Source organism: Carcharhinus amblyrhynchos, chromosome 13 (assembly GCF_965287045.1).
Source record: "Carcharhinus amblyrhynchos chromosome 13, sCarAmb.v2.hapA, whole genome shotgun sequence".
NCBI lineage: Eukaryota > Metazoa > Chordata > Chondrichthyes > Carcharhiniformes > Carcharhinidae > Carcharhinus > Carcharhinus amblyrhynchos.
The window spans coordinates 52260381-52282244 of record NC_137336.1 but is presented as its reverse complement, the minus strand read 5'-3'; the positions used below and the strand labels follow the sequence as shown (position 1 = coordinate 52282244).

Below are 21864 nucleotides of genomic sequence, written 5' to 3'. Positions count from 1 at the left end.
CAGGAATCCTATTTGATGATACAGCTACATAGTCTAGGAATGCTATCATGGCATCTACTTAATAGATGCACTGTGTTCAAACTGTGTCCTTTTACTTCAAAAGGCAAAGCCTATATAGCACTATACTTTCCATTTTTCACCTCGGTCATAGAGATTTACAGCATGGAAACAGGCCCTTCGGCCCAACTTGTCCCTACCACCTTTTTTTAAAATCCTTAATCTAGTTCCAATTGCCCACGTTTGCCCCATATGCCTCTACACCCATCTTACCCATGTAACTGCTTAAACATTTTTTTCAGAAGACAAAACTGCACCCGCCTCTACCACCATCACTGGCTTGTTCCAGACACTCACCACTTACTGTGTGAAAAAAATTGCCCCTCTGGACTCTTTTGTATCTCTCACCTTAAACCTGTGCCCTCTAGTTTTAGACTCCCCTACCTTTGGGAAAAGATATTGACTATCAAACTGATCTATGCCCTTCATTATTTTATACACTGCTATAAGATCTCCCCTCAGCCTCCAGGGAAAAAAGTCCCAGTCTATCCAGCTTCTCCTTATAACTCAAACCAACAAGTACTGATAGCATCCTTGGAAATCATTTGTGCACTCTTTCTAGTTTAATAATACCCTTTCTATAATAGGGTAACCAGAACTATACACAGTATTCTAAGTGTGGCCTTACCAACGTCTTGTACAATTTCAAGATGTCCCAACTCCTGTATTCAATATTCTGACCAACGAAACCAAACATGCCAAATGCCTTCTTCACCACCTCTGTCCACTTTGACTCTACTTTCAAGGAGCTATGAACATGTACCCCGAGACCTCTTGCTCTATAACTCTCTCCTCAGTGCTCTACCATTAACTGAGTAAATCCTGCCCTGGTTCAATCTACTAAAATGCATCATCTCGCATTTATTGAAATTAAACTCTGCCATTCGTCAGCCCACTGGCCTAATTGATCAAGATCCTGTTGCAATCCTAGATAATCTTCTTCATTGTCCACTCTGCCACCAATCTTGATGCCATCTGCAAACTTACTAACCATGCCTCCTATATTCTCATCCAAATCATTAATTTTAATGACAAATAACAGTGCACCCAGCACTGATCCCTGAGGCACGCTGCTGGTCACAGGCCTCCAGTTTGAAAAATAACACCCTACAGCCAGCCTCTACCTTCTGTCATCAAGCCAATTTTGTATCTATTTAATTATCCCACCCTGGATCCTGTGAAATTTAACCTCATGCAACAACCTACCATGTGATACCTTGTCAAAGGCCTTCCATGTAGACAACATCAACTTCACCGTCCTCATCTACCTTCCTCGTTACCCCTTCAAAAAACTCCAAATTTTCCACTTAAAGCCATGCTGACTGTCTCTAAATGCCTGTAGATCCCGTTTCTCAAAATATCTTCTAATAACTTACCCATCACAGATGTGAGGCTCACTGACCAGTAATTCCCAGGCTCTTCCCTGCAGCCTTCTTTAAACAAAGGCACAACATTCGCTATCCTCCAATTTTCAGGCACCTCACTTGTGACTATCGATGATTCAAATATCTCTGCTAGGGGACCTGCAATTTCCTCCCTAGCCTCCCACAACATCCTTGGATACACTTCATCAGGTCCTGGAGATTTATCTACTTGATTTGTCTTAAGACTTCCAGCGTTTCCTTCTGTTATACGTAAACTCCTCAAGACATCACTATTTATTTCCCCAAGTTTCCTAACACCCATCCTTTCCTCAACAGTAAATACTGATGAGAATCATTCATTTAAGATCTCACACATCTCTTGTGAATCCACACACAGATGACTTCACTGATCCTTATGTTCGCTCCCTGGTTACTCTTTTGCCCTTTATGTATTTATACAAGCTCTTTGGATTCTCCTTTGCCTTATCTGCCAAAACAATCTCATGTCCCCTTTTTGCCCTCCTGATTTCTCTCTCAACTCTACTCCCTGCACCACCACCACCCCCCCATACTCTTCAAGAGAGTCACTTGATCCTAGCTGCCTATGTCATGTGCCTCCTCCTTCTTCACCAGGGCCTCAATATCCCGAGTCACCCAGGGCTCCTACTTCTTCCAGCCTTGTCCTTCACTCTAAGAGGAGTGTGCTTACCCTGAACCCTGGTTAACACATTTTTGAAAGCATCCCACTTACCAGACATCCTTAGCCTTCCCACAGACTCCCTTAATTAACTGTTGAAAGTTCCTGCCTGATACCATCAAAATTGGCTTTGCCCCAGTTTAAGAACATAAGAAATAGGAGGAGTAGGCCATCTAGCCCCTTGAGCCTGCCCTGCCATTCAATAAGATCATGGCTGATCTGTCGTGTCTCAGTTCCACTTTCCCGCTTTCTCCCCATAACCCTTAATCCCCTTGCCTACCAAAAACCTATCTACCCGCATCCTAAATATATTTAGCGAGGTAGCCTCCACCACTTCAACGGGCAGAGAATTCCAGAGATTCACCACCCTTTGAGTGAAGTAGTTCCTCCTCAACTTTGTTCTAAACTGCCCCCCCCCCCCTTATCTTGAGGCTGTGCCCTCTAGTCCTGCTGTCCCTTCTGAGCGGGAAGAACCTCTCCACTTCTACCCTATCCATCCCCTTCATCATCTTATATGTCTCAATAAGATCCCCCCTCATCCTTCTAAACTCCAACGAGTACAAGCCCAGTCTATTCAGCCTGTCTTCATAGCTCAACCCCCTCAACTCCGGTATCAGCCCAGTGAACCTCCTCTGCACTCCCTCCAAGGCCAAAATATCCTTGCGCGTGCGGCGACCAAAACTGCACACAGTACTCCAGCTGTGGCCTCACCAGTGCCCTGTACAGTTGCAGCAAGACCTCCCTACTTTTATATCCAATCCCTAGCCTCAGTTTGGAATTTTAACTTTTGGGCCAGACCTATCATTCTCCACAGCTATCTTAACACAACAGAATTATGGTCACTGCTCCCAAAGTGATCCCTCATTAACACTTTGGTCACTTGCCCTTCCTTATTTCTCAAGAGGTCAAATTTTGCCCCCTCTCTAGTCAGGCCATCCACATACTGAATGAGAAATTCCTCCTGAAAACACAACAAATTTCTCTCCATCCAATCCTCTAATACTATGGCTGCCCCAGTCAATGTTGGGAAAGTTAAAATCCCCTACTATTGCCATCTATTTTTCTTGGAATAATCCGTAATCTCCTTACACATTTGCTTCTCAATTTCCTGCTGTCAATTTGGGGGCCTATAGTACAACCCTATCAAAGTGATTTCCCCATTATTTCTTAGTTCTACCCATATAGACTCAGTGGGTGAATCCTCGGATATATCCCCCACCCCCCCGCCCCGGTATTGCCATGATGTTTTCCTTAGTTAAAAGTGCAGTAACTCCTCCTCCTCCCACACTTCCTGTTCTATCTTTCCTATAGCAGCTGTACCCTGGAACACTGAGCTGCCAGTCCTGTCCCTCATTGAAATAAATGCAGTTTAATCTGGACTTTCCTGGCTCTCTTTCTTGCTTTTGCCTGATTTGTCGGATACTAGGATTACTGACACTGCCTTTACCATTTAATTCGCTCTAACTTCTGTGCTGTCCTGAACCTTCTCTTCTGTCTCCTTACTGCTTTGGGTCCCATCCCCCTGCCCAACTAGTTTAAACCTTCCCAAATGGCTTTAACAAATCTCCCTATAAAGACAGATGTGCAGTTTTGGAATATCAGTGTTATTCCACCCCGGAGTTTTAAAAGAGATGGTTAGAGATGAGCAGCACAATGGTTAACACTGATGCTTCACAGCACCTGGCACCTGAATTCAATTCCAGCCTTGGGTCACTGTCTGTGTGGAGTTTGCACGTTCACTCAGTGTCTGTGTGGGTTTTTGGTGGGTGCTCCAATTTCCTCCCACAGTCTAAAGTTGCAATGTTAGGTGGATTAGCCATGCTAAATTGCCCCTTAGCGTCTCAAGAATTATAAAGGTAGAGGAAGTGGGGTTACGGGAGTAGGGCTTGGGTAAGATGCTCTGTTGGAGAGTTGGTGTCAACTTGGTGGGCTAAATGTCCTTGTTTTGCACTGTAGGGATTTTATGAAATAAAGCAAACATATTGGTTTTCATCTTGCAGAACTCCCTAGATTTTAGAATGGTTCCCATAGATCGGAACCATCCAATTATGTCAGCTGACATGTTCGAGAAAATAAGATATAAAACAGGGACCAGTAAAGCAATAGTCGGGATATCAATAGGTGGGAAAATGCTAGAAGCTACTATTATGAACTTGGTAACAGAGCACTTAGCTAATCATGATACAATTGGATGGTGTGAGGGATTTATGAAAGGGAAATATGTTTGACAACTCAAGAATATCTCAGGGTTGTAACTACCAGGAGAGACAAGGGAAAGCCATGCGTGCAGTATATTTTGATTTTCAAAAAACGTTTTGATAAGGTATCAAACAAGAATTCTTTAAAAATCAGAGCTCACAAGCTGATGTAATATATTATCATGGAGGGGGCTTGGTTAAAAAGGCAGAAAACAGTTAGAACAAAATGGATCATTTTTGGGTTAGCTGGCTGTAACGAATTAGAGTGCTGCAGGGATCAGTGTTTCGGCCTCAGCTATTTACAATCTAATCAATGATTTAAATGAAGAGGCCAGTATAATGTATCAGAATTTGCTGACGATACAAAGCTAGGTGTAATCAATGTGGGTATAAGCAGGCTGTAAATGTATACACAGCCAGATTAAGTCAATAAGAACATGGCAGATCAAACACAATGTGATATAAAATTAGCCATATTGAGAAAAATTGAAAAAAAATCAGAATTTTTTCTCAAAATGGAGGGAGTAGAACATGTTGACAAATGGACTTGAGTATACACAAATCAAAATTAACGAGCAGGTGCAGCAAGCAATTAAGAAAGAAATTGTATGTTAGCCTTTATTATAAACATATTGAAATATTAAGAGTAAAGATTTCATGTTGAAATCCCCCTTGGCCACACCTGGTGAATTATGTAAACAGTTTTACTCAAGAATGGTATACTAGCTTTAGAAAGAGTGGAACAAATGTCTCTAAACTTGATTCCTGGTACGTCAGATCTATGGTTTCAAAGCTCATGTTTTATGAGTGGCCCCTAACTGAGTGGGGAAACAGAAAAAGAAAACCAAGAAAGGAAATTGATCCTCCAGTTTCTAGGGAAAATAAAAGAAATTGAGAACGAAAACTCCTCAGGGAGACTGAACCTGGTTGAAATCATATGAAGAGGACAGCAAGCACTTGTACCTCAGTAGCAGTTGAATCCAGTGGTGTAGTACAGGCAGGCTGAAATTGAGAGTGGATGAATACACAGTTGCTGCAGCAGTTTCTGTTACTTGAAAATAACGCTGGTGGATCTGCATTGTTCAGACCTCGCTGATGAGGTTCTGCAGGCCCAAGCTATTTTTGGTGGTTGTTCACTGCCAGTTGGAGATCAAGCTATATCCTGGAAGGGGTGCTGAAATTCTTTGCAAGGAAGCCAAGAGTTTTGAAGGACTTGGAGTTTACTGCTGAGTTCAGCCAATTCATTATATCTTTGTGTTTAATGTATAATTTATCGTTTATAATCAGCCAATAATTTGCCTGTTAATTCACATTTAACTAAGATTGATTTTAGGTTTTAAGAGTATAGGCAATTAATTATGACAGTATTTAGTGTTTGCTTTGTTTGACTCTTGTATAATAAAAATTCTGTTTTAATCCATGGAATTTTATGGCTTCATTTTTCTAGTAAATAACTAGGATTTCAGATTTTTTAAAAAAGTTAATCATCTGTATCCAGATCATAACCAGCCACAAGGTGAGTGTAAATGAACTATGCGTGTATTTTCAAGAACAAGGAGTAATATGATTGAAATATGACATTCTTCAGAGGCTTGACAGATCAGGCGCTGGGATGATATTTTCCCTAGTGGGAGTATCTAGAACTAGGAGTCATAGTGTCATTGGTATTTGATATTTAAGACTGAGATGAACAGAAATGCTTTCATTCAGTTGGTTATGAATCTTTAAAATTCTCTATCCCAGAAAGCTGTTGATACTCAGATCAAAAATATTCAAGATAGAGTAATAGATTTCTGGATACTTAGAAAACCAAGGAATATAGATACAGTGCAGGATGGAGGAGTTTGAGAAGTTCAGTCATGATCTACCCTTAGTCCTATTTCTTATGTTTTTATGTAACTCTTTCATGGATATGGTATAGGAAAACCCCAATCTTGGTAGGACAACCATGGATTGGCCGTGTTTGTAACATGCACTGACGTCACACTTTGAAGTGTGCAAAGAGACATGCAAAAAAGTTCAAAGAAATGTAATTTAGACCTTTATGAACAGATTCTAAATCCTTTTTATAATCAGACAGAAACAATTACCTTTAGTATTAACATGTTAATAAATTCAACAAAGCCTACCTTCAAGAACATGGCAGGCATCGCACTTGATCTAATGCCATCATTAAGTATTACTCATCAAACTAGACAACATTAGGCCATCTAATCCTAAAATTTGAAGTTTTCTGAATTCTGAGATCATTTATGGAAACTGACTTCTTGCCTTGAACATAAAATAAGCTGCAAGTTCACATTGGATATGTGCAGAATAACATTTTTAATCTGCCAAATCTACTGGAATACCTGGCCACTTAATATTTTCTTTTATCAAGAAAAGGAGTGATAGCTGCAAATAATGAGATCAGAGGAAACAAACAGAAATCTATCTGCACTAATGCACCATAGGGTACCACATTAAAGTGAGCAATGGGAAAATATCCTAAAATGACTGAAAAATAGCATCCAAATAGTTAAAGCACAAGTCGAGACATACCATTATTACACTTCCGAATATAGTTTGGGCCAGAAGTGTGAAGGAAAAATTTAAAGTTAAAGGACGAAGATCTATATTTATACTTTGTTCTGCAAAAAGTTTGAGAAAGTGAAATTCACATCACAACTATTTGAAGTCAAAAGCAATTTGACTAAGATTCATTCAGGTTATCTTTGCTATTAAGTGTCACCAGAAAGCTATAATCTTAAGAGTATATTGTTTCAAGATCCTGAAATTAAGTGCTATAATGAAGTGTGCATTTTGTTTAGATGGAAGTAAATGGTTCCAACAATCAAAACAGCATAAAGTATTTACAACTGTCAGCGCAAATTGCTAGTCTCTAGCAAATATTATGGATACAAAACAGATCGAGTATCTGCTGTCCCTTGGACTATCCAGTAATTGGCTGGCCAAAGTAAAATGTTGTTTTACTGTCACAATTTACTGCTAAATAATAATAAATCAGATCTACAAATTGCATTCTTTTTACAGTGACAATATTAAACCATATCATCTTAAAGAGGGTTATTTTTCTGACAGTTCAGACAAAAGACCACATTACCAATAATATCATCATACAATGAAGTCATCATTTATTATATTCATATGATCAGATGAATCACTTTTATCCTTCCATGAAGCAGGATGCAGTAGGGTCATTAGGAATGAAATTGTCTTTCTTCTTGATTAGTCACACATATGCACTGGGATGACATTAGTTACAATAAAGAACTCCAAGACAGAATTAACTACTTGCTTGATTGATTGTAAACAAAAAATCTCATTCAGATGGTCTTGTGGGCATCACCCACCGTGCACTGCTTGACACACTTTATACAAAAGACAGCTGTAATCACTCTTGTGACTGCTATTGAACAAAATTTCAGCAATTGGACATAACTTCTAATAATGATGAAACTGAACAGAAGCGATATGGCTGTGATTTGGGAAGGGAAGAGTGGGCACAACGGGGGAACTCTCTGCTGGTTGTAGTCTTATCTAGCACAGAGAAAGAGATTTCTGGTTGTTGTAAGCCAATAATCTTAGTCCAGGACATCTCTGTAGGAGGTCCTGTGGGTAGTGCCCAACCATCTGCAGTTACTTCAAAAAACCCTCCAGCATCAGGTCAAAAACTCACCTGAAGATTGAACATTGTTCAGTACCAGCTGCAACTTCTCAGCATTAGAGAAAGGGTACAGAAAAGATTGTTGACAATGATGCCAGTGCAACATTAGTGTCCCTTTAAGAAAGTTTTATTTAAAAACAATCTCTGCAGCTCTCAGCCTTCAATGATGTCATTGTTGCCTGGCTGACTACGATGAACCCTGTTATTGCTCCTCAAGTGGGAAATGGGGTTATCTGTATTTACTCTGGGATCAGTTTTACAATCCTGCATTGTTGGGAGAAAAGGTAATGTATTTTTGGACAGTTTTTTTCTTTCCAGTGAATTAATGCTTTAGTTTTGCAAGTTCTGAGGCTGCAGTTTAGTTTTTAGGAGGGGCACCAAGCAAGAAGGAAGCTGAAGTCTCTCCCTCTTGTCTCCTTGTTCTATTTGGAAAGTCAACATTTTGCCTTATGGAAGGAAAGTGCAGGCTTCAGAAAGACTCAATTCCAGACAAGTGAGATCTTAATCTACGCTGTATTAAGCCTGTAAAAAGGGTTTTGTTTGAGGGGTTTGGGTTTGTTGGAACAGCTTTAATATTCAATTAAGAGTTAATACATTATTGTGATTGTTTTCTTTGTCTGTGATTGATAAAAAGTATTGCTAATTTTCTTTCTATAGACGTTAACTATATTCTTAAATAAACTTTGTTTGATAAAAGCTCTGTAGAGGGTTGTTGAATCATACCTGAAGTGAAACATATCATGCTCACCCTCACCAAATTCAAGATGCAAAACCTATGGTTCAGGCGGTCTCAATGAAGTACTTTGAAGTTTCTAACCTGACCCATAACACCAGGAATGAAGAATTTAATTACAAGGTTAGACTCGAGAAACTACGGTTATTCTTCATAAAGATAAGGGTGAGGGGGATTTTGATACAGATATTCAAAAATCATGAGATGTCAAGGTAAAGTAGATCATGAGAAACTCTTATATTTGGCTTGATGATAAAAACTAAAAGGAGGACAGAATAAGGTGATTGGCAAAAAGCAAAGGTGACATGAGAAAATGCTTTTATCATGCATGAAATAGTTAAGTTCTATAATGAATTGCTAAAAAGAAATATGCATGTTATGGGGAACAGGTTGTCTGATTTGCTCTTATATAAAAGGAGGACACAGACTCACTGCTATAACCATTCTAAGTCAGGGACATGTTGGAATATTCCCCATTAGCTGGGATGAATGCAGCTCCACATTCAAACTCGACACCATCCAGGAGAAAGCAGCCCATTTGATTGGCACGCCATCCACCATCTTAAATATTCACTGCCTCCATCTCTGGCATAGTTGCAGCAGTGTGAACCACAACAGATGCTCTGCAGCAACTTACTACACTGCACCTTGCAAATCTGCAATCACCACCTCAAACAAAAAGGCAGAAATTGCATGGGGATATGACCTGCAATTTTTTCTCCAAGCCATACAACATCCTGAATTGGAGCAAGCTGACTATTCCTCTTCCACGTCAGTTGGTTCGAATCTTGGAACTCCCAGAGCTAATTTTGGGGAAATTGCTACACAATTTTTAAACAGCAGAGAATACAAAATAACTTGAACAGAACGTACTGGATCTTTTCCCCAGCACAAAAATTATTGTAAGAATCATAAGAACTAGGAACAGGCATAAGTTAATTCAGTCCCTGAAGTCTGCTCTGCCATTTAATATGATCATGGATGATCTCATCTTGGCCTCAACTCCACTTGCTCCCTGCCCTTTCACCATAGCCCTTCAAACACTTACTAATTAAAATCTGTCCACCTCTTCCCTAAATCTACCCCAAGTCCCAGCATCCACCACACTCAGGGGTAGCGAAATCTAGACTCATGACCCTTAGCGAAGTAATTTCTCCTGAACTGTTTTAAATCTGCTACTCCTTATTCTAAAACTACGATTTCTTGTTCTAGATTGCCCTACTAGAAGAAATATCCTCTCCAGTTGTACTTTGTCAATCCCCCTCATCACCTTGGACCTCAATTAGATCTCCTCTCATCCTTCTAACATCCAGGGAACATAGGCCTAAACTGCACAATCTCTCTTCCCAAATCAAACCCCTCATCTCTGGAATCAATCTAGTGAATCCCTTCTGAATCATCTCCAGTACAATTACAATTCCTCCTCAAGTAAGGGGACCAAAACTGTACACAATATTCTTTGCGGTCTCACTAATGCTTTGTACAGTATCAGCACCACTTTATTTTTAGATTTTATTCATTTACCAATAACTGTCAAATATTTAGGCCAAAATTTAAATTTTCAAACAGTTAGCACAGAACATGAGTACTCCTGGAAATAAGACAGATCAAAGTTCTTTATCTTTGCAAACATCTGAGCATTTGCAAGGATACCAAATGTAGAGTAGTGGGGGGATAAAATGAGACCCATCAAAGAGACCTGGGAAATATTTTATCAGCAACTTGATTTGTAAATTTTGCAACAAATGCAGGTTGTTCATGAATAGACATGTGAGTTAGTCATGGCTTTTTTGCAACAATGTAATGCTTCCATCTCTATAGCTGTAAGCGTATGACCTTACGGCTTAGTATACCTTATGGGCAGCACGGTGGCAGAGTGGTTAACACTGCTGCCTCACAGCTCCAGGGACCTGGGTTCGATTCCCGGCTTGGATCACTGTGTGTGGAGTTTGCACATTCTCCGTGTCTGCGTGGGTTTCATTCGGGTGCTCCAGTTTCCTCCCACAGTCCAAAGATGTGTGGATTAGGTTGAATGACCATGCAAAATTTCTCCTTAGTATCCCAGGATGTGTAGGTTAGAGGGATTAATAGGGTAAACGTGTGGGTTTAGAGCAGCGGGTTGGAATATTGTTAGTGCAGACTCGATGAGCTGAATGGCCTCCTCCTGCACTGTAGAGGTTTGTAGGGTGCCAAAGATTTAACTTCTAGCGAGCAAGAATGCAATAAATGAATTAAAATTTAAGCATTTGCTATTGTTAAGTAAATGAGAGACATCAGTTCATCAGCATGCTTCATACTCAGACAGATTGGCTACTCAAAAAAATAAATACAAGTCTGTGTACTATGTAGCAGAAACAAAATCCATGATCACAAGTAGGTACAGGCCTGAGAATTTAATGGACACAGCATCTGGACAAGTCTGAATGTTTTTTTTGTGATATACACCTGAATATCAGACTCAGCATAATAATTTAAATATACAAATCATTAATATGGAAAAAACAAAACTGGCTGCCGCTTTTACAATTTTGAAGCAATGGCAGTGCAATCACAGGTCCGTTCATCATGGTGATGTATGGAGTACAATGACAGGTGAATGCAGCACCAAAAAACAAAAGAGCTAAATAACCCATCACATGGGACCATTTAGAGAAAACTTCAGAAAAACAGCCCAAACACATTTCATTTTTTCATCTCGGTTTATATTTTGTCAATTTTCTTGCATTATCTCCAATCTAACATTGACTCATTTAAGGTGCCCTTTCAGGCAGGCCCAAAAATTACTGGCAAGTCAACAAGGCGATTGGGTTTTTTTTGTGCCACATCCACAGAAACTGCAAGGAAGAGCAGATGTGCAATAAAACACAAATCAAATAGCTGCTGCTCCATCATTAGCTTCATGAGAACAACATCTCGCTGACTCGCTCCCTATTCAAATACAATAAATGACATGAATCTCCTGCTGTATAGATACAAAATAAGCTTTTCACAGAGTTAGAGCTTGTACATTTCAGATCATTTTTTTCACTTTTTTTTCCTCTCACCTATTCTAATCTTTCATTCCCCCTCTATTTCTTTGTATTTGATTAAACAATCAACTCATCACTCTGATTTTAATTTCTGTTCAGACCTTAAGCTGCTTTCACAAGCCTACAATCCAACTTGTTAACTGTACACCTTTTGTTTAAAGGTGTACAACAAAGCAAAATATTGCAAACATTAAAAAGGCAAAAGCAAGTCAAACAATGGCACCATTCATTAGCTTACCACAATAATTTTTGGACCATGATCTCTATAATCTAATAGTTCTCATATTTCCATACGGCAAAGAATGGAAGAGCCCAAACTTCTGAAAAAAGACAGCATCTCACTGCCTTTAATCTGTTGTCCTTCCACTTCCTCCATATCTTGCTGTTTAATTATTTTAAATATATTCATAGGTTTGCTTATTTGCAAATTTTGAAAACGTGCCTTTCTTTTTATGTCATAAGATTTGTTGTGCAGATCCAACATTTTATTCTTTCTGAAGTTCTTAAATCCACATTTATTTTGCTTTTCAACAGAATTAGATGCAACATACCCACTGCAGAATCACTGAAGGGTAAAGGAATCACATTATTGTATTTGGTAAACCAATTCTATGGCTGGATGATGACTGTAGTATTCACTATCATGACTTCTGTAGATGTAAATAAGACTAACACATTATTAGGAAAGTCTACACTTCAGGATAAAAATATCCAGACCCATAATTTCCACAGAGTGGCAATCTTCCATCGAATTGCCACTCTCCACAGGCATACAAATATAAGTCTGCTGTACAACTCATCTTGCCCAAAAACTTTCACACTTGATCTATTAGTTCCTGCATCTCCTTTCAAGTAATACCTTCTATTTTATCTTTACTCAGGGGCTGCACAAAATCTCAACAAGCAATTTGACTTTGGAAACTTGGGAGGAAAAAAACCTGATAGCTTTGGCAGTTTCATTATCTCAGTAAAGTTGTATTGTATACAAATAGAATAACATGACCACATCAAATAAATCTTTATAAAGTCACTCAGAACAATGACAGACCATTTGGCCCATCATGTCCATGCCAGCTCTCTGGAAGAGCACATCATCTAATCTTACACCCCCATCCTTTTACCATAGCACTACAAGCTTCTCTTCAGGTTTTCTGAAGGCCACAATTGAGCTTAGGATCATAAAATTCCTACAGTGCAGTAAGAGGCCACTTAGCCCATCGAGTCTGCACCAACAATCCCACTCAGACCCTATCCCCATAATCCCACGTATTTATCCTGTTAATCCCCTGATACCAAGGATCAATTTAGCATGGCCAATCCACCTAACCTGCATATCTTTGGACTGTGGGAGGAAACTGGAGCACCCAGAGAAAACCTACGCAGACACAGGGAGAACATGCAAACTCCACGCAGTCAGTCACCCAAGGCCAGAACTGAACCTGGGTCCCTGGCGCTATGAAGCAGCAGTGCTAACCATTGTGCCACCATGCCGCCCCTTACTTCCATAACACAACACAGTCAAGTAGTGCATTCCAGGTTGTAACCATTTGCTGTGTACTCATATTGCTCTTGGCTTTTTTGTCTTGAATCAGTGCCATCTGGTTCTCAACTTTTCAATGGGAACAGTGTCTTTATCTGTTCTGTCTACATCCTCATGATTTTGAACACCACTATCAAATCTCCACTCAACCTTTTCCTTTATAAAAAGGAAAGCAACCCCAATATATTCTTACAAATGAAGTCCCTCATCCTTGGGAACCATTCTTGTAAATCTTTTCTGCACCTTTTCTAAAGCCTTTGGATCACTTACAGGGAGATATGGTGTGGTAATGTCACTGGACCAGTAATCCAGATGCCCAAGATAAATGCTCTGGAGAGAGGGGTTCAAATCCTACCACAGTAGCTGGTGGAATTTAAGTTTAATATGGGCTTATAAAGCTAACAACAGTGACTCATACCTGCCCTCAGATAGCCAAGCATGAGACACAGTTCAAGATTAATTAAAGATAGGCAACGGGCAATGCCCTTGCCAGCAACAACCACATCCCATGAAAAGGTAAAAAACCTTCCCCAAGTGAGGTGCCCAGAACTGGGTACAATATTCTAGTTAAGCAAAGTGGTTTGTAAAAATTGCTCAAACTTTATTGCTTTTCTACTTCATACCTGTAAGTTATAAAATGCAGAATCCTATTTAGCTTTCTAGTCATTTTCTGAACCTGTCTGCTACCTTCAGTGATTTGAGCACGTACAAGGTCTATTACTTCCTGCATCTCCTTTAGAGTAATGCCTTCTATTTTATATTTACTCTCTTCGTTCTTCCTATAAAAAAAATGCATTAATGCAGAGAAGTATGAATTAATTTTCATCTGCCAGCTGTCCACCCATTTCACTAGCATATTTATATCCTCTTGATGTTTATCACTATCCTCCACACATTTGATACTTCCAAAATTTTGTCTCAACTGCAAATTGTGAGGTTCTTCCCCAAAAACACCAAAGGCCACATCATTAACACTAATTGAGAAAAGCAGTGATGCTAGTACCGAGTCACTAAGTACCTCACGATATACTTTCCTTTAGTCTAAAAGCATAATCATTCACCACTACTACATCTGATCATCAGCTAACTTCATTTCCATACTTCCACTGGTCCTTTTATTCCATGGACTTCAGCCTTGCCGTTATGTAGTGGCACTTTATCAAATCCCTTTTACCTATCCATGTTCACCACATCAACTGCATTATCCTCATCCATCTTTATTACCTCAAGAAAACGCAATCATGTTAAATAAACAATTTAATAAACACGTTAGCTTTCCTTAATTAATTCACATTTACCCAAATTAATATTCATGTTGGCCCAAATTAACATTTCCAAAAACTTTCTCAACATGAAGGTTAAATTGACTGGCCTTCAGTTACTGAGTTTAAAAGGGTCATACTGCAATTCTCAAGTTCCCTGGCACCAACCTGTACCGAAGGAGGATTAGAACATTATAGCCAGTGACTCGCCAATTTCCAGTTTTACTTCCCTCATTACAAAGAACAATACAGCACAGGAAACAAGCCCTTCAGCCGCTCATGCGTCCACCTAGGCCATTCGTTTGTATGCGTCCACCTAGGCCATTCGTTTGTATCCCTCCATTCCCAGTCTTTTTATGTGGCTATCCAGATAAGCCTCAAACGATTCCAGCATGTCCGCCTCTACCTCCTTGCTTGGCAGTGCATTCCAGGCCCCCATTACCCTCTGTGTAAAATACGTCCCTCTGACATCTGTGTTAAACCTTGCCCCCTCACCTTGAACCTGTGACCCCCTTGTGTTTGTCACCTCCAATCTGGGAAAAAGTTTCTCAGTGTTCACCCTATCTATCCCCTTCACAATTTTATACACCTCTATTAGGTCACCCCTCATCCTCCTCCTTTCCAGGGAGGACAACCCCAGTTTACCCAATCTCTCCTCATAGAGAAGACCCTCCATACCAGGCAACATCCTGGTAAACCTTTTCTGTACTCTCTCCAAAGCCTTCTGGTGTCCAGCGACCAGAACTGGATGCAGTATTCCAATTGTGGCCTACCCATGTTCTATATAGCTGCAACATCACACGCCAACTTTTATACTCTATGCCCTATCCTACAAAGGCAAGCATGCCATATGCTGCCTTCACCACCTGCGCTGCCACTTTTAAGGATCTGTGGACCTGCACACCCACGTCCCTCTGCGTGTCTATACTCCTGATGGTTCTGCCATTTATTGTGTAGCTCCCCTCTACATCAGTTCTACCAAAATGCATCACTTCGCATTTATCTGGATTAAATGCCATCTGCCATTTCTCTGCCCAATTTTTCAGCCTATTTACATCCTGCTGTATTCTCTGACAATGCTCATCGCTATCTGCAAGTCCAGCCATCTTTGTGTCATCTGCAAACTTACTGCTCACACCTGTTATACCTTCATCCAAATCATTTATATAAATCACAAACAGCAGAGGACCCAGTACAGCCCTGCGGAACACCACTAGTCACAGACCTCCAGCCGGAAAGAGACTCTTACACTGCTACCCTCTGTCTTTATGGCCAAGCCAGTTCTTCACCCATCTAGCTAGCTCTCCTTTTATCCCGTGAGATTTAATCTTTTGCACCAACCTGCCATGAGGGACTTTGTCAAACACTTTACTAAAATCCACATAGACGACATCCACGACCCTTCCTTCGTCAATCGGTTTTGTCACCTCCTCGAAAAACTCAACCGAATTTGTGAGGCATGACCTCCCTCTTACAAAGCCATGCTGTCTATCACTAATGAGATTATGCCATTTTAAATGTGCATACATCCTACCTCAGAGTCCTCTCCAACAATTACCCTACCACAGACATCAAGCTCGCCGGCCTATAATTACCTGGGTTATCCTTGCTACCCTTCTTAAATAACGGGGCCACATTTGCTATCCTCCAATCCTTTGGGACCTCACCTGTGTCCAGTGAAGAGACAAAGGTTTCTGTTAGAGGCCCAGCAATTTCATCTCTTGTCTCTGAGCAGTCCAGGATAGATGCCATTAGGCCCTGGGGATTTGTCTGTCTTAATGTTCCCCAAAAAACCTAACACTTCCTTCCTTGTAATTGAGATTTTCTCTAATGGGTCAACACATCCCTCTGAGACACTCCTAGTCAACATGTCCCTCTCCTTTGTGAATACTGATGCAAAGTATTAATTTAGGATCTCACCTACTTCCTTGGGCTCTAAGCATAATTCCCTCCTTTGTCCCCGAGGGGTCCAATTTTTTCCCTGACAACTCCCTTGCTCCTAACATACGAATAAAATGCCTTAGGATTCTCCTTAATCCTGTCTGCCAAGGACATTTCATGACCCCTTTTTGCCCTTCTAACTCCCCGTTTGAGTTCTTTTCTACTTTCTCTGTATTCCTCCAGTGCTCCATCTGTTTTTAGCTGCCTGGACCTAACGTATGCCTCTCTTTTCTTTGTGATCAGACCCTCAATTTCCCTGGTTATCCACGACGCTCTCATCCTACTTTTCCTATCCTTCCTTTTTACAGGCACATGCCTGTCCTGCAGCCCTATCAACTGCTCCTTAAAAGACTCCCACACGCCAGATGTGGATTTACCCTCGAACAGCCTTTCCCAATCAACAGCCACCAATTCCTGCCTAATCCGGCTATAGTCTTTCCCCAATTCAACACCTTACCCGTAGGACAACACATCTTTTTCCATTACTATCCTAAAGTTTACAGAATTGTGGTCACTCTTTGCCACATGTTCCCCTACTGGAACTTTGATGACCTGACTGGGCTCATTCCCCAGCACTAGGTCCAGTATAGCCTCTGTCTAGTTGGGCTATCAACATATTGTTCCAAAGAACCTTCCTGTATGCATTTTATAAATTCCTCCCCGTCCAGACCCCCAGCCCTAAGCACTTTCCAGTCTATACAAGGGAAATTAAAGTCTTCCAGTACAACAACCCTATTTTTTCTGCACCTATCCAGAATCTCCTTACATATCCGTTCCTCCACTTCTCGTGGGCTGTTGGCAGGCCTGTAACATACCCCCAGCATAGTGATTGCGCCCTTCCAGTTTCTGAGCTCCACCCACAGTGACTTGTTACATGACCCCTCTAAACCACTGTAATATGCTCCCTAACCAGTGTTGCTACTCCCCCACCTCTTCTGTCCTGCCTAAAAACTTATACCCCGAAATATTCAGCTGCTAGTCCTGTCCTCCTTTTAACCAAGTCTCCGTCACTGCAACCACATCCAAATTCTGCGTAAGCGTTAAGGCCCTAAGTTCACCTGTCTTGCTCATTACGCTCCTTGCATTGAAGCAGATGCACTCCAGGCCCACTGAGGTCATCCTCCCCCAGAATGCTCTTCCTCTTAGATAGCCTTGTCCTGGCCCCAAGCTCGTCCCCATCTCTATGCTTATTGACCTATTGTTTTGATCCCCAACCCCCGCCACATTAGTTTAAACCCATCCGAACTACACCAGTAAAACTCCTAGCCAGGATACTTGTGCCCTTCCAGTTTAGGTATAACCCATCCTTGCTGTACGAGTGCCATCCTCTCAAAGACTTCCCAGTGATCCACAAATTTGAAACCTTCCCTCCTGCACCAGTCCTTTAGCTATGCGTTCAATTGTACAATCTCTCTACTCCTAGCCTCACCAGCACTAGGCACTGGGAGTAATTCAGAGACTGCTACCCTAGAGGCCCTACCTTTTAGCCTACTACCCAACTCCCTGAATTGCTCTCGTAGGACCCCCCTACTCTTTCTACCTACGTCATTTTCACTAATGTGGACAATGACATCTGTCTGATTTACCTCACCATTCCCCTTTTTTTTTAAAAAGTACGCTTCCTACCCACTCAGACATCCAGGACCCCGGCACCAGGGAGGAAGACTACCATCCTGGAGTCTTGATCGTGCTCACAGAATCACTTGTCTGTGCCTTTAACCATTGCATCCACCACTGCTATCGCTCTCTTAATCCCCCTCTTTCCCTTCCGGGCCACAGAGCCTGACTCTGTGCCAGTGAGCTGGTCATCGTGGCTTACCCCTGGAAGGTCATTCCCCCCCCAGTATCCAAAATGGTATACTTATTTTGGAGGGGGACAACCACAGGGGACCCTTTCACTGAATGCTCACTCCCCTCTCCCATCTGTCACCCAGCCCTTACTATTAAGGGAGACAGCCACTCGGGTACTCCCTGGTACATGACTTTTACCCTTCCTAACCGTGACCATGTGTCTTCCTCCCGTCACTTCAGTGTGACTACTTGCCAGTAACCTCTGTGCATTAATTTCTCATTCTCCCTGAATGAACTGAGGTCATTGAGCCACGGCTCCAGTTCCCTAACACGGTCCCTTAGGAGCTACAGTTCCACGCACCTGGCACAGGTGTGGATTTCTGGGAGAATAGGCAACTCCAGGAACTTCCACATCTGACACCGAAAGCAACAAACTGGTCTCTCACTCGTACTTACCCCTTCCTTTAAAGTTCCGGAAGAGCAAAGAACAGAACCTACCTTGCCTTTGCTCGTTTACATCGAAGCCTGTTGAGCCAAAGCCCTTTCAGCCTTCACTCTGCTCCCACTCATTCCGCTGCCCGCTACCGACGCTGCCCACTGTGTAGTGCAGCCTTTTTATACCTTGCGCGCCCTTCCCAGCTCACCCCGCGACTTACTTCCACTTTACAGTTAAACTACTCGTAAAAAGAAAAAAACCCACAAAAAAATAAAAAGATACTCAATTGCTTACCTTACTGCACCAGTCACAAATCGATCCTCCACTAGTTTGCTCCAGGGAACAATGAATTACCTTTGAATTTGTTTGATCCAGTCCGAATGGCTCATCAACTTTAAATGTAGCCACCCTTAAAGTTCTACTGTCCCAATATTTAGTATATCCAGTGTCTTAACTACCTTCATACTGTTAGGAGCAATGGCTAGCATTAAGTTTAATTTCTATTTTGTATCTGCGTGTTAAGCTGAAATCTGATTTGTTTCATTTAGAGAGTTTTTGAGAATTGGGTGCCGGGAAGCCTGAGATCTTACTTGTATTCATGCATTTTTAATGGAGTTTTACAAATTTTGAAGTGACACTATGAGTTACCAAAGCATTAGTTGGTTAGTGAAGTTAACAAAAACAAGCAAAATCTGATAACAGGGGTCTACAGACAACAGAAATTCTGTATGTCTGTTGGGGAACTTAATTTAGGGAACTCCCTCTGAAGTAACTGAGAGTTTAGGTTATGGTTTTGGTGTCTCAGGGAGAGATACCAGTTGAAGAAAAACATCTAGTGAATGCTTAGAAGTTTTGTTGCAAGACAACTGTTTGAAATCAAGCTAATCCAATCAAGAAACCATGGTGTTGAGATAGCGGTAAAACTGAACCAGGGTTGTGTGTCGGAAGGGTTGCTGGGATAAAAGGAATTGTGCAAATTTGAACCCTTTTCTGGTGTTTGTATTGAAATCTTTCTAACCTGTCTTATGTCATATAGTTTGTGGTTTTCTAAAAGTTTTATTCAGTGTTAAAATTACACTGGCAGATTCTTGTGACGCTTCTTAAAAAAGTGAGGATATATCAAGTCTGGTTTCATTTAAGGACTTGACTTGCCCTGTATTATACGCTGGGATCATAACAGTAATTCCACTTCCACAGACTTGACAGCTTCTTCTTTCTTGGCAAAGACAGTTATCAAGTGCTCTTTTAGTATCTTATCATTACCTCCATGCGTCAACCCCCTATTTTGTTCCTAATACACCCCTCATGTCTCACTTTTTACTGTTTATATGGCTATTGAATACTTTCAGATTCCGTTCATGTTAGTTGCAGAAATACTCTCTATTTCTGATTTGCTTTTCCACTCTTCCCACCCCCATTGCAGAAATTTCTATATTCAATCTGGGTCTCACTTGTAACACCCTAACACATCACACACACCCTTTTTTTTGCTTCATCTCACATTCTCTTTGGTAATCCATACAGTCCTGGCTTTGGTTGCCCCACCTTTTCCCCTCATAGGGATTGTTTATTGATTTAACCCAAACCCAAATAGGCTTCTTGAGGTAGCCTATTGTTCAATTCCAGTTTTGCCAACCAACCTTTGATTCCAACTTAATTGGAACAAATCCATTCTCACCCCCTAAAAGTGGTCATCCACCAATCAAATATTTCTTTTCTCTGGATGGCTCCCTGATCCATAGTTAACATAAATTTTATGATAGTGAATCAATGTTATTCCTCTATTGACAAAGTTCACTTGATTCATTTCCATTCCCCAGAACCAGATCCAGCAATGCTTCTTTGCCTGTTTTCCCAGCCAGGAACGTTCTCCTGAATACACCTCAAAAACTCTTCACCCTCTCTGCCCTTTACATCATTATTGTCCCAGTCTAGATTAGTATAAAAACAAATGCATAGGTCAATTATTATTTTAACTACATTCACCTTAAAAGCTCTACATCATCCCATGTCAGATCACTTCAAGATGAAGTGACTGCTATGTTGCCTCTAAAGGCAGGCCATGTCGGATGAAGTGGAATTGGAATGCCTGAGTTTGCGGCTAAGGATGGCGTGTCCCGCAAGGCGTCCAAGCAGTCACTGACCAAGGTCACCAAGAAGCCATCCAAGAAGCAGAGGAAAGCACGCAAGCAGAGTTACTCCACTTACGTGTCCCAGGTGCTGACCCACCCCTCCACCCGCATCTCGTCCAAAGTCATGAGCATCACGAACTTTTTTGTGGTCGACATCTTCAAGCTCATCGCCTCTGAGGCATTGCCCTCGTCCATTACAACACGCAGCATACCATCTCAGCACGGGAAATCCAGAGCACAGTCTGCCTCATGCTACCGGGCGAGCTAGCCAAACACGCCATCTCTGAGGGTACCAAGGTGGTCACCAAGTACACCAACTCCGTCTAAGTCGACTGCACAAAGTACAAACAACCGCACAATCTTACACCTGTTATATGAGGTTTATAAGATTGTAATGTTTTGGGATGGTATTTTTAATTTAAAGTAAAATGGAAGGGGCATGTGACCTGTTCTGAAGGTGCTTAACAACCACTCAGGACAGTCAAAGATCAAAGAGAGGCTCAGATTGTGTTACTGGGCAATGATGCAAGTGTTCACAGTTTGAGACAATGGCAGCAGTCGGTGTTCGCAATGGATATATTCAGTTTCCCGAAGTCTCAGGGAGATCTTGAAAGCATTGGGTTGTAAACAGTTGTATTGTAAACTATTTGTAAAATGAAAATCTGTTGCAGTTAAGAAAAGCTATATCTTTTCTACCTGGGTGCAAAGCTAATGTGTTTCATGTTCCAGAGGGAAGAATACAGAGGTAGCCATTTTTTGCAGATTACGGGATTCCCCACAAATCAATAAATATCACAGTCAGTGTTCCATAAGATAACTTTGGCTTTGCAAACTAGCACAGGAGGACATGGGAGGAGTCTCAGTCTCAAGCCAAAGAGATGCATTCTAAAGGCATCTAATGATTCCGCATATCTGCCCTGGCACGGTTAGAGGGGAAGAATCATCAGGGCAGGCTTTACCAAGGGTAGCTGTTTTAGGAACACTCTGAAAACTAAGGGAAGCACCTGGAAGTGGACA

At 41.3% G+C, this 21864-nt stretch overlaps 2 protein-coding genes across 1 annotated transcript in view; one reads left to right on the top strand and one right to left on the bottom strand.

Annotated features, from left to right (window-relative positions):
* Positions 1-21864, top strand: part of lrrtm2 (leucine rich repeat transmembrane neuronal 2) — a 119493-nt gene that overhangs the window by 28707 nt on the left and 68922 nt on the right.
* Positions 1-21864, bottom strand: part of ctnna1 (catenin (cadherin-associated protein), alpha 1) — a 172664-nt gene that overhangs the window by 96644 nt on the left and 54156 nt on the right. The gene's annotated exons all lie outside the window — the stretch shown is intronic.